Consider the following 13407-nt stretch of genomic DNA (forward strand, 5'->3'; position numbering starts at 1 on the left):
AATTGCCCTATCAGAAATCCATTTCTTGATAAGAATCGAGATCAAAATAAAAATCACAAAATTACTGCTATCTTTGCATCTTTTTTCATACATGTGACCAGGTCAAAGCCGATAGTTGCTATAGTAACGTTAAGTTCAATCTACAGAGACGACATAGAACTAATATCCTATATAATACAACTCCATTCCAGTCGTCGAGCAGATAAGATATGTATGTGAGCCTTTGTGTTGACCTTTGCAGCTGAGACGAAGTATTTGATGGTATACATAACCCTTGGCTGATATGGATTAATTCTGACCAGCTGTAATCCTAAACACAATCCTTGTAGAAGCATCCCCTGTTGGTATACGTATAGAATATCATCCAGGCTTTATCTCCCAGAAACAAAGAGAATAACACTCTTTCATCATAACAAACAAAGACAGATCGACGTCACATGGAACATCAAGGGAACTGTAAAAGGACTGATCTGATCATATCTACAGAATATTCTATTAAAGACACTTATAATGACGCACACGTTTTACTGAAATTCCTGACAAAAAAATCTATTGTATATATGTACATATATAACAAAATATTGGAAAGAGCTGAAAATTTATATAACCACTCGCAAACTATATCGTAAAATTTTAACAATATCCGAACATTTCTATAAAGGTTTATGTCAGGACGTGATATTTGCCTATACTGTGTGTGTGTGTGTGTGTGTGTGTATATATATATATCTATATATATATATATATATATATATATATATATATATATATATATATATATGATATGATATGATATGATATGATATAATATAATGATATACTGAACCACAAAAGTTCCTGTGACATTGAATAAGATTTAATGCAAAGTTATGTTTTTTACCAAATCTGAAACAATTTCGGTTTGCAACAGATAAAAAGTCTCCTGTAAGTGTTCAATTGGTTTAATTTGCCATACTGACTTCAGAAAATGCGTGATTTCATTAAAAAAAAACATGAACATGCCAAAATGTCAATTTACAAATCAATAGCATGTGTGTCCACCTCTGAATGCAAAGCAACACATCTTCGTCTCATGGAATCGACCAGGCGTCGCACAAAGTTTTATGGGATATCTGTCCATATCTGCTGGTGCATGTTTCGAAGATCCTGGAGTGTCTGTGAACACGTGGTTGGCGTCGAAGGCGCCGATCCATCTCATCCCACGTGTGCTCGATTGGTGAGAGATCAGAGGAGCGAGCCGGCCAGGGGATGACATTCATGTTGTTTTGTTGAAGGGAATCCTGAACAAGTCGAGCAATATGAGGCCGGGCGTTGTCATGTTGAAATGTAATGCCTGGGCCATGACGACGCAAAAACGGTAGAACAACAGGGCTGATGATCTCGTCGCGGTAGCGCTGTCCATAGAGATTTCCCTCAACCACTCTCAAAAGGGTCCTCTGTCTTGCTGTAATCCCACCCCATACCATAACGCTGCCGCCCCCGAACCGATCTTCTTCCATGACACAATGATTGACGTAACGTTCACCTCGACGTCGGTACACTCGAATCCATCCATCGCTGTGGCTGAGGTGAAAACGAGACTCGTCAGTGAATAGAACTTGTCCCCACTGCATGGCCGTCCAGCGTAGACGCTGTCTGCACCTATGTAGACGTGTTTGACGGTGGTTTCCTGGCAAAATGGGACGTCTGGCGGGTCTTCTGGCGACACTCCCTGCATATCTGAGGCGACGACGTACGGTTTGTGAAGATATTCGTCGAAGGCAAGGGATGCTTCTTGCAGTCACTGTTGCTGGCTGGAATCGATTTCGTAGGTGTGTTGTTCGAATCAAGTTGTCGTGTCGATTATTGGTTACGCGTGGCCTGCCACTCCGAGGATGGTCTTTGACTGTATTCATCTGTTGCCAACGTTGCCACAAACACCAAATGGTGTTTCTGTGGACGTTAAATTGTCTTGCAACATCACGTTGACTCGATCCTGCTTCAAGCATACCAATGGCTCGCAGACGCTCATTTTCGGACAGGCGTGGCATTTCGTAATGTTGAATAAGTGCGTAATTTTGTTGTTTTTCTGAGTGGTTGTTGTCAGCACGATGCTAAACAATGCATATGGAATCCCGTTAACGCACGTTTTTATACCCATTCTTGGGTTGTGAAATGCATGGGGCTGACAAAAAAGTCAACTTTTGCATTGAATGCATGCTTTTCTGTCGCAGTTGCGTTTTTGTGACATGATTCCATACATGTACTACAATATTGAAGAAAAAAATTGACTTGTTTGAAAAATACACTAACATATTGGTGTCACAGGTTCATATATATATGGACGTTTGTGTTTTAGTTTTTTATAAATATTTTTTCATTTCTATTTCAGATTTATAATGATGATACAGTATGGATACCTTTCCTATGTAGCAACTTTGAAATGAGACCAATGCCGGTAAACGGATGCATTGTGGAAACTTTAGAGTTCAAATCTTTTACTTCCACCAAAGTAAAAGTGGTTACGGTTTGAAAATGGTCTGAGGAGAATATTTCTCTGGACATAGCACAGGTGTCCTAATACCTCTCCATCTATCTGACCTTTGACGTAACCGTTGACCTAGCTAGTGTCAATGATATGTATTTTCTGAAAAAAAGATGTTGTAGCAGTGACAAATACAAATAAACATAAAATAATAATTTAACTCTTGTACAGTTTTGAACATAACGTTACTCACGGCGTAATTCACACGTAATAGTGAGTTTCGGTGTGGGAGGAAAGCGCCATGTTGTGGAGGTCATGAACGTTAACCGCTTTGTTGAAACCAACGGGCAGATACAACGGACAAACGAATGATGATCGGATATAGCCGAATCTGGGATTTGTATCCTAATCATAGGATCCTGTTATGCCTAAGGTACGCGATATTGCCATGCGCCAAAAATAAATGGGTCTGTACATGCAGGGACTTACACCACGCAGAAATATGCGCCCAGTACGCAGAAGACTATTCAAATTCTTGACAAGAAGTATAAGGTTCCTGTAATTAAGGTAATAATCAAATCTTACAGATGTGTACAGTACCGTATATGATTTCATTACACTATATTTCCTGTAAGGACCCTTGAAACTATTTGTAAGTCAAAGTAAAACCATATAAGCCCGTATGATAAGTATATATCCAATTGTTTCCTAGAATATTGTCAGGGTTGACCTCCAGCCACACAACGAGTCACCGCATCTTCACTAGCATCTGACATGCATCTCGTTGTTTTGTTTATAACGAGATTCCCACTTTGGTGCTATATAACAACTGACAGATCAATGATCGTCCTCGAACCTGTTGTGTTTGTAATTCTACCGCACTAAATGGTTGGAGGTAGCTTGGGGAGGCAAATCAGTACAGCTTGAAAGGTTAGACTGAAGCTCTAATCAACGAGCACCTGGGCTCCGTTCCACAAGGCGACCTACGACTGTCTTTACTCCCGAACCCCAACAAAGAGCAGTGGTCGCCATAGCGCTAGGATCGCTGTGTCGAGCGGAGCCCTGAGCAAGATTAGTGCTAATTGTCTTCGATAATCGTCTGGAACTGCCATCTATTAATTGCTTTTTCTGCAAGGACCTAATTCATTTAGAACCTTTGGCGTCAGGTTCTAGGAGAGCAGTGGTTATTGACATATGTGCATCACGAGAACCGACGGTTTTTGGGGGGTTCAACTTTGTCGTATTCCACGGGAAGGAACGGGAGTCCTTTTCCATTTGAACAGGGCCACTTTCACAAAGTATGTTTGTTTGCTTATATCACAAATTATAAAATATATTGTATATTATCCAGAGACAAACCAGTGATTGCTATAATGAGAAAGGTCACACGCAATACACAAAGTCACCGAGTCTGACCAAGCGATCCATTCAGTCGCCTCTTACGACAAGCATGCTTACTGGTGACCCTCACTCACGCGTGAGGCCCACGGATCGTAGCGTTACAATATCTTATTTAACAAATGCATGCACAAGTCGAATCTCTAAGGTCGCGTCGTGCAAACGCAGTGCAATCTAATGGATACCCAAAGTGTTCCTGAAGTATTGGCAGTGGCCAATTAAGTTTTAGCACTTTCTACGTATCCAAGATTTGAGAATGGCGTTATCCACAAATCTATTACTTCAGCTGGATGCCATATGCCCGTTTCGCAAAAGGATTGCAGAACACTTTCATCCATTGCAAAAGGAATCATTAAATAATATGTATGCGAAGGTATTATAAGTTGTAGCAGGATCACTCGGGGTACATGGGGTTTTATGCGTCCCGCGTTAGGTTTTATAGCATAATCAAGTGCATAAAACCCCGTGTACCCCGAGTGATCCTGCTACAACGAATGTATCTAACCGACATGTTTTACTATGACATTGCAAGAGAATTCAAACAAAATCACACTTGAAAGCAAACAGCTGTTCAATTGAGCTGGGGTTAGCTTGAGCTATGTCACTTGACTTCCACTGACACTGAAAAAGTGTGCGGCTCTTTTCTTTGAAGCGGGGTATAAGGAACATTTTCTACCTCTCAGAAATCCACGTGTAGCCTTACTTGCTCGTGGAGGGGTATAAGAGATTATTTCCCCTACTCAAAAATGTATTCCTCTCCAAGGCGGAAACACAGTATTTTATGAAGACCAAGTATCAATCAGATGTTATCATTCTGACATGGAGGTATGATAATTTAAATATATAACTTTCTTATTTGTTTCAACGCTTTTCATCACGGAAAGATACGAGACTGAATATGCATACAGCATTGATGTTCTTATTATAGCTAAACAACTAATGATAATAACTGGAATACGTGCATGATGGTCCAAATACATCCTTATGAAAAACGGCTTGGCAGCATTTTTAATGCGTTATTTCTATCTGAACACGTTGATGTGTGGTTATGTTACGTCATGTTCAGGCTGGAACCGGCTGAATTTGAACTGATTAGCCTTCTTCGTAGGTGGAAAGTAATCTGTTGCGTAGATGGAACAATTCCATTGCTGATAATTCGTTCTCATATGACCAATAACGTTGTGTACTCTGTGCCCACTGCCGTGGATGTCAACACAGATATCTCATCCGCTTAGCAAATATTGTACAGCTATTTCCTGCTTTACACTGCCTTCAATTGCAATTCAATTTTCGGCTATATTTATTCTCCCATTGTCCCTTAATATAATCGTTGACATCCTTAGATCAATGTACGTTACTTCTCACATGATCGATCAAACTCGGTTAATTCTTTTATAGATATTTGGATCTCAGTACTCAGTGCTGCCATTACCCCGTAGGGATTCCGGGTAAGAACAAGATCCCTTAGCCTGTCGTGCGAGGGTGGTCAGCCTCGGTGACTTGCAATTGACTGAGGCATGTCACCGTAACCCTGCGGTGTGGGACGTTGCTCACAATATCGATCACTGGGTTGTCTGTTCCAGATTCGATTACTCACAGGCCGCCTTCATATCGCTGGAATTGTGCAGACTGCAGCATTAAACAACAAACAAACATATGGACTTAACAGAAACAATCGAAGGTTAAAGCGAAACAACATCATTGTTTTCAATAATAACCCCTGTGAAACAAACCATTCCTTAATCAAAATTCCTAAACATTAAAAGATAATAGTATTATGCGCAAAATTGTGTACCGCATTCCTGATTTGATAGAAATTGTCAGTTAAAATGTATATCTAAACGTAAGGTGTATTTAGGTCATAATTAGCCACTGCCTCAAGCGATATTGTCTACATAACAGATGGCCCCGTCACAGGTGATCCAAATATTGAAGCAGGGAAACAAATTTCCTAGAATCATTTCAACAAGCAATATTGATATCCCAGTCACATTTGGTAATGTTTAATGATGTCTCCACTGCATTTTTTTTTACGGATTTTGATTCGTATGCATTATTTGACTCATCAGCGGAATGGTTTCGGTCAGATCGACCAGAGACATCATCTAGTATAATTTTTTTGGCATACGGAGCCCTTAGTATTTTCATTTACATTATTATAACCAAATGCCTCATTTTGCCAACTGTAAAAAGAATGTGATCTATTATTGGAGTTTTGCGTATCTGCCAATATTGTTGGCAGTTTTGATACTATTTCCACATGTTTACATTTGTGCCAGTGTTTCCATTTCCTTTGATCTACTTTGGTCATAAATACCCAGGTTTGAAGAAGTCTTTAGCAACCCATGCTTGCCGTCAGAGGCGCCGAACAGGATTGGGTAGTCAGGCTCGCTGATTTGGTTGATGCATGACATCATATTCCAGTTGCGTTGTTCGATGATCTTGATGTCAATCACTGGATTGTCTGGTGCAGAATGGATTATTTACAGTCCACCGTCAAATAGCGGGAATAATGCTTAGTGCGCGTTAAACAAGAAAACTGTTTTTAAATAGACATACCCTATGCAAGTGTATCAACTGTATTGCCCAATACTCAAAGTAATTTTTTTAAAGTTCCACAACAGCTTTGTCTTATTTGTGGTTAATAAAATTATGCTCCTTCATGCCTACCAGTAACATCATGCGTTTGTGAGGCATCACATTTGGTGGGGAACTTTGATACTCTGCATTAATGTTTTCTTGTAGTGTATATCTAAACATAAGCAAGGTTTCCCTTGGTATAATTAAAGGCACGGAAAAGCCCATGCTCTGATGTTTGGAATAGTGTTGATACTAATGTAAATGCACTTTCCATGTATTCCAAATCCTTTGGTTATATTTACATGTATGCCTAGTTTGGGAAAGTTTATAAATATTGTAGAAATGCACTCATTTACAACGATATATGTCATTATATGAATGACTGAGTTAAAATTTAACGTCGCATTGGCATTATTTCAGTTTTTTAGCGACGTCAACATATGAAAAGTCGTCAAATTGTATGTGCGAATATAGTTAAACTAATACAATTTGAAACAATGCCACAGGCATTATTTACGTAAGAAGTCCATGTTAAATTGTAGTTGTACATGAAGGAGACTGAAATATATATAAGTCAGGCATGGTGAAGGGTTAAACAATAGGGAACAAGAGGTATTTCACTCGATGTTGTTACAGTGGATTTGTATCAAAGCATTCTCAAAATATTCATTAATATATCCCATGGATAGTTATCCCACGTCGCTTTTCACAGTATTAAAGAAGTTGTTATCCATAAAATTGTGTCTACCTTATATGCTGGCTTATGATACTAGGTTACAGACGACATGAACACACGACACATGTTAAGTAATTGTACGAAGGCGATATCATAAACGATCTATTATCCACAGCTTATTTCCATAGCTTAATTCAAACGGAAATGTTCAATGCGTGAATGTCTCATGAAGTATAAACGTAGATTCTTACTCTTGGTAAATACTGTAGCTGCACATCGTCCGGATTTTCCAACAGAAAATAACTACTTGTAACACTGGAGCAGGTGAGATCTTGACTACCTTTGCGGTATTTACGAATGTAAATATTATATTTACTAAATAGATACTAATAATGTATTGAATATGTACTTTCCGTTGCGTTCACGTTCATGGACCTGTCATGTAAAACAATTACGTCAATTGGATACGGGTTGCTCTAACACAACTGAACTTTGTTTAATAATTTTATGAGTTAACAGTCTACGCATTGTTTTTTCAAATGTAGGGCACAAAAACAAATATTGGCATTTCCCATCGATGTCTTTCAAAACACATGCACAGTGCACACTATTTAATTATGTAGGATACATTTTCATCAACCTTGTCCAATTGGCATAGAGAATCTAAATTTAAGACGATTACGCCAGTGGTATTCAATCAATCGTCAATGGTATTCAATGTTGATAAATAACATTCAAAAATTAAAAATATATATGTGTATCTTTAGAGGAATATTTATGGTATACAACCATTAGTGTTTTATATATCTGTGAAACATTTGATATAACATTATATTTCTTGATATTTCTCTCGAAATGAAGGATACAATAATAAAGTACATATTCATTCACATTTAGTACTAAATTATTTTGCTAACATGTTGTACCCAAGTAGTCAGTGCCTTGTAGTAGACAGTAGAACCCAAACATAAGTTGTAGGACTTAAAATGGCAATTAATGGTTGTACTATGACTCCATGGATAACTTCGTCAATTACAGTAAAACACACATTTCGAGGTCACAATCCCTGCAATGCATACTATCAGACATGAGAAACTGCATTCCCCTTGCAAGTCAACAGGAAATAAAGACATACATGTATATGGCCTATAAAGACATAGTTGTACATGTTAATATCATTTTCCATAGGTGGTGTCTAGGCATAGAATCCAACAAATCCACACCTTATTCCAAACATGAAGTCATGCATGGAAATGCACACTTAAGTTCAGTGCCAGTTTCTATCACAAATAAATACACGGACATAACGAGTCACCTTGAAATATTAGTTACAAAATATACACAAATACTCATATTGTCTCCTAACAGGTCGATGCGTAGGATGTTCGGCGCCGCTTCTGTATTAGTTCAGCCCCAAAGGCGCTGATGCTGTAAGAACCATGTATAACACGTCAGAGCAGATTAGATGTCACAGAATATCATTTTACGATATTTATAAGACATTTCTTAAGAAAGGCCACATAAGAACCATATAAGATGTCAGTGCAGATTAAATCTCACAGAATATCATTTTTCGATATTTATAAGACATCTCTGAAGAGATCTGGTGTGTGACGCCTGACATCCAAGGTAACAGGTTACTCTCATACAAACACATGCACAAACTTACGATTGTCGCTTCGCCTTGAACGCCAGGTGCTGTTGGACTGTTCGACATAAAGGAAAAGTTGACTATTGGAAAGTTAAAACCATCCCTCTTGTCATTCAGTCTTGGGGAGAGTATTTGGTATCTCTGAATCAGTATGCATAGATCTCAATATGAAACAGATTCAGCGGTTTCACTGGTCTCCTTTACTTCTAGTTCAGGTGGTAAATCAGTGGAAGGGAAGTAGCTATTTGATGGTTTGTGAACGATCAATGACCATCAATATACCGAAAGCTTAAACTTTTTGGCCAAATTACTTTGTTTTGACTTTGACAATTCTTGCAGAAATTCCGATTCAAATGCATTAAAAACAGAACAGCAAGACGTGGACAGCAATAATGGTGCCCATTGGGGTGCTTACTTCTTCCCTTAGTGTCTTACCCCGAAAATTTACATGGATGTTATAAATGAGGAAGTCCAGCATTTCACATTTTCCGCATTTTCTCACTTTTGACAAATTGCCCTGAACTTCTGAAAATATACTGACACGCTAAAGAAACGCAAGTCGAGTATGCAGTATACATGTTATTTATTTTCAACTGTCAAGACATGAAATACTAATAGGACAAGATTGACAAAAAATTGACTGAAGACAGTTTAATCGATTAAAAGGCAGATGACATAATTGATTTTTTCAAATATTAAGGGCTTACACAGTTTCGGGTCAATACCCAAAATGTCAGTCAATACATGGTGTGACCACCATAAGCATTGATCACTACCACACATCTCCTGTACATTGAGTGGATCAGACGATTTGTGAAGGCCCTAGGGATCCTCCTGCACACATCCAGAGCAGATGTGCGTTGCTCATCGGCAGTTGTAGGGACTGGGCGCACATTGTGAAGACCCCTTTCAACCTCATCCCACAAGTGTTCGATTGGGTTCAGATCAGGGCTGAGGGCTGGCCACGGTAGAACACGGATGTTGTCTTGTTGCAGAAGGGCCATGGTAGCTCTGGCAACATGGGGACGAGCGTTATCCTGCTGGAAAATGTGTTGTTGATGTTGTGGAAAAAATGGAACAACGTGGGGTCTGATCACTTGGTCGATATACCGCTGAGCAGTGACGCCGTGTCCCTGACCTTGACCAACATTCATAAAGCACATGGGTCCAAGTCTCGCATTAAGTCCAATCCCTGCCCATATCATGACGCTAGGTCCACCCCATGGATCCCTTTCCACAACGTTTCTGTCAGCGAAACAATCACATCGACGCCGCCAAATTCTAACTCTTCCGTCTGCATGGGAGACACAAAAGCGACTTTCATCAGAGAAGATGACACGCCTCCACTCACGATGACGCCAATTGCGATGACCCTGTGCCCACAGAAGTTGTGCTTGTCGATGCCGTGGTTGGAAAACAGGACGATATGCTGGTCGGCGACATCTGAGGTTGTTGGAACGGAGACGTCGGATCACAGTGTCCCGGCTAATGTGTCGATTATGCGTTCCTATGGTCTGTCGAGCACTTTCACTTGCAGTTAGGAACGGATGTCGCTGCTGTTGACGGATAATATGCCGATCTTGTCAAGGTGTGGTGACCCTAGAACGACCGCTCCGAGGAAGGTCATCTGTGGTCTGTGTAGCATTGTATCGATGCAGGAGACGGTAAATTGTGGTTATGTTAACGTTGAAATGACGGGCAACATCTTGGAGAGACTCTCCAGCTTCCAAATCCCTGGTTTCTCTGAATTTGAGTTAGGCGTGGCATTGTTGACCAAGAAGTGGTAGGCCCAAGAATCGGCCACAGTTTTATACCAACTACAGTTCGTTACAATTCGTGCATTTTCGATTTCGCGAGAAATGGGTGCATGAAACCCACATATTCATTGAAATGGTGCGTTTTGGCGATTCGTTTTTTATGTTGCGATTTTACTCGGGGCTTCCAAAATGCAACCAAAAATATTCATCATAACACCATCAGGCTTCACTACATGCTAAAACTCGTATCAATTTATGGTTCCGTGTTTGTTACCTATTTGCTTAAAACCACTTGCGTTTCTTTTGCGTGTGAGCATATATTGCCACCACGTTTTATAACAAAATCTCCATGGACCAATGAATGAAGTCTTTCATTACGTTTGTCATGTGAGAAAGTGATGTACAAAGTTGAATCAAATGTTTTGACAGAATTTAACATAGTTCTTTCCTGATATTGTAAAAAGTCAAGCAAATCCTTTGAGAATCCACATGGTATTAATTCCACTTGTCTCAAATACTTTCTGTAAATATATAGAAAGTCCTCCCTTGATTGTATTATGGATTGTGGTTAATTTTTTGAGTTAGGGATTTGGTGGTACATTTGCTGGACAAAGCAATATATCCGTCTTTGTATGTTTTTTTATGAAGCTTTGTAATCAAGTACAAAACAGGAATGGACATGTCTTCAGGTTCAAGAGTCAGTTCAAAAGTTGCTGACACTGATGCACGGTTTGGGCAGATTTCTTCCGCAGTTTAATATGCTAATATACTTTAACATAGACTTACAACTGTCGTAGCTACGTAGTGCTACGACAGTTGTAAGTCTATGTTAAAGTATGGGAGTTACGATCGACTTAGCGCTAAGATCGCTTTGTGGAACAGGGCCCAGGCAGCCACAAGCAGTGGACTTTACACCATGATCTGCCAAGTCCACGGTCTGCAATACTTTCCTATAATTGAACAACCTGGATGAAATGGTGTTCGTATAGGAAAAAGAAATTGTTGGCTTTTCCTCAAATTTGAACTATTGTGGACCTTTTGAGAAACCGATTTCTGTCTGAGAATAAATTTAAATTTAAGGCATCATATCCCTTGTTTGCACATTTCAAATTCAAGAACATGCGATCTTTGTCTGATTTAGTGGAATCTGTTTCTGGTTTGGCCAAACGTTCAAAACAATATCAAGAACTATATTCTCTAGTCGATATTGTGGGTTCGTTTGTAGACCCACCCATTAACAAACGTTGCTGGAGTCGTTTAATTTCTTTCAGTGACACACAGTATGGTCTGGTGAAGCTCACTCTTTGTGTCCCAATTGGGTAAAATATTAACCAAATAACCATATATATAAATCGAATGTTAACCTTGATACTAGCGTACGTGTTGGTTGGCGTCACTCTGTATTGACAGCAGGAATTCAGTTATGATTATATCAGATATTTTGCGAAACATTATTTGCGACACTGTGCGGCGTTTCACACACGTGTCAAACGAAAACATTGTTAAGTAGAGTGAGTGGCAGGTGCTACCTGTAGGGCAGGACCTGCTTAACCTTTTCGCGAACACCAAGTCTCATCACTGATTTTAGTGATCCTTCCATATGATTTTCACCGCTATCTTCCCATTTACACCCAATGGGATCTGTTTCATCTGATAAACAAGACTGGTTATTCTCTGGCATTTACGTTATATATTCACTCACGACAAACGATACACAAGTGGTCGCTGCTCTAATGAGTACACTACTATCAGATATTTAGACAAAAGGCATAAATACTCTTGCTGTAGCTTATCACCTTTCGAGTTAATATATCTCAGCAAGTTAACCTGTGAGAGAAACATAAATCACATAAAGTCACCGCTACAGTAGTGATGACATAATGTGAACGAGAAATCGATAAGCATGTTCTCTTTAACCAAAGGAGACGCTGACTTAATGATCAGAATTATGCCGTTTACTATGACTTACCCAATTAAATGCATCTTAGGAACTTTCAGCGTATAATGTCCGTGTACCTCCGTTGTTGATTAAAGGAGAAATGAAGTTAAACTTAAACGAATTGTGTGCGCATAGTTCAGTCTGACTGTAAATGAGCACTGGGCCAATTGCTCTGATGTATCTTAATGAGTTCATAAACACATAATACTGTCATTAAGGCAGGTTCGTTGTTTCATTACCCTTGAGATGAGGTTCGTGTTTCAATCATACAAGTAACAAATTAAGCCGTGTCAAAGACGCTCGTTACAGTACACGACTGTTCTCCAGATGCACTGAAAATAACCTCAATGACGTTTATAAATGGTTATCATTCATTAGTCACCCAACCAGGGATAATAGAAGACCTCTGTGCGGGACATGTTGGTCAGTCGTCTAAGGCTTTGGAGAGTTGCGCCCCTTAGTCGTGCCAGGATCAGTACGCGTTGGTCGTGGATTTACATTTGGACTGATTATTTGCCTTCCTTTGTCAGCAGCATACCCGTGTCAGAGGATTTCATCAAGTTAGTAGTGTCTCTCACCTTTTTTTTCTTTGAGCTTTAATTCCTCCTTATTCTAACACGTCTTGATATAACTGAAATAGTGTTCAACGCTACAGCAAGATGGCTTGGGCTTTTAAATATCTGATACCAGTATACGTTTTAAAACAGGAACAAAATCTATATCATTTTTCATTGTTAAACAATATATTAGTTTGAAACGCCACACGGTGTCGCAAAGAATGTTTCACATAATTTCTGATATTATGTTAATACAGATTAACCCTAACCGCAACGTAGGGCAGGCACGCCAGTATCAAGTTTAACATTTGCGTTACATGTGTGGTGATGCCATGACATGGAAAATCGATTGAAATTGTTGTGAGTGAGTGAGATTGGTTTAACG

This window comes from Haliotis cracherodii, unplaced genomic scaffold (assembly GCF_022045235.1).
Source record: "Haliotis cracherodii isolate W230 unplaced genomic scaffold, xgHalCrac1.p SCAF_5, whole genome shotgun sequence".
Lineage (NCBI taxonomy): Eukaryota > Metazoa > Mollusca > Gastropoda > Lepetellida > Haliotidae > Haliotis > Haliotis cracherodii.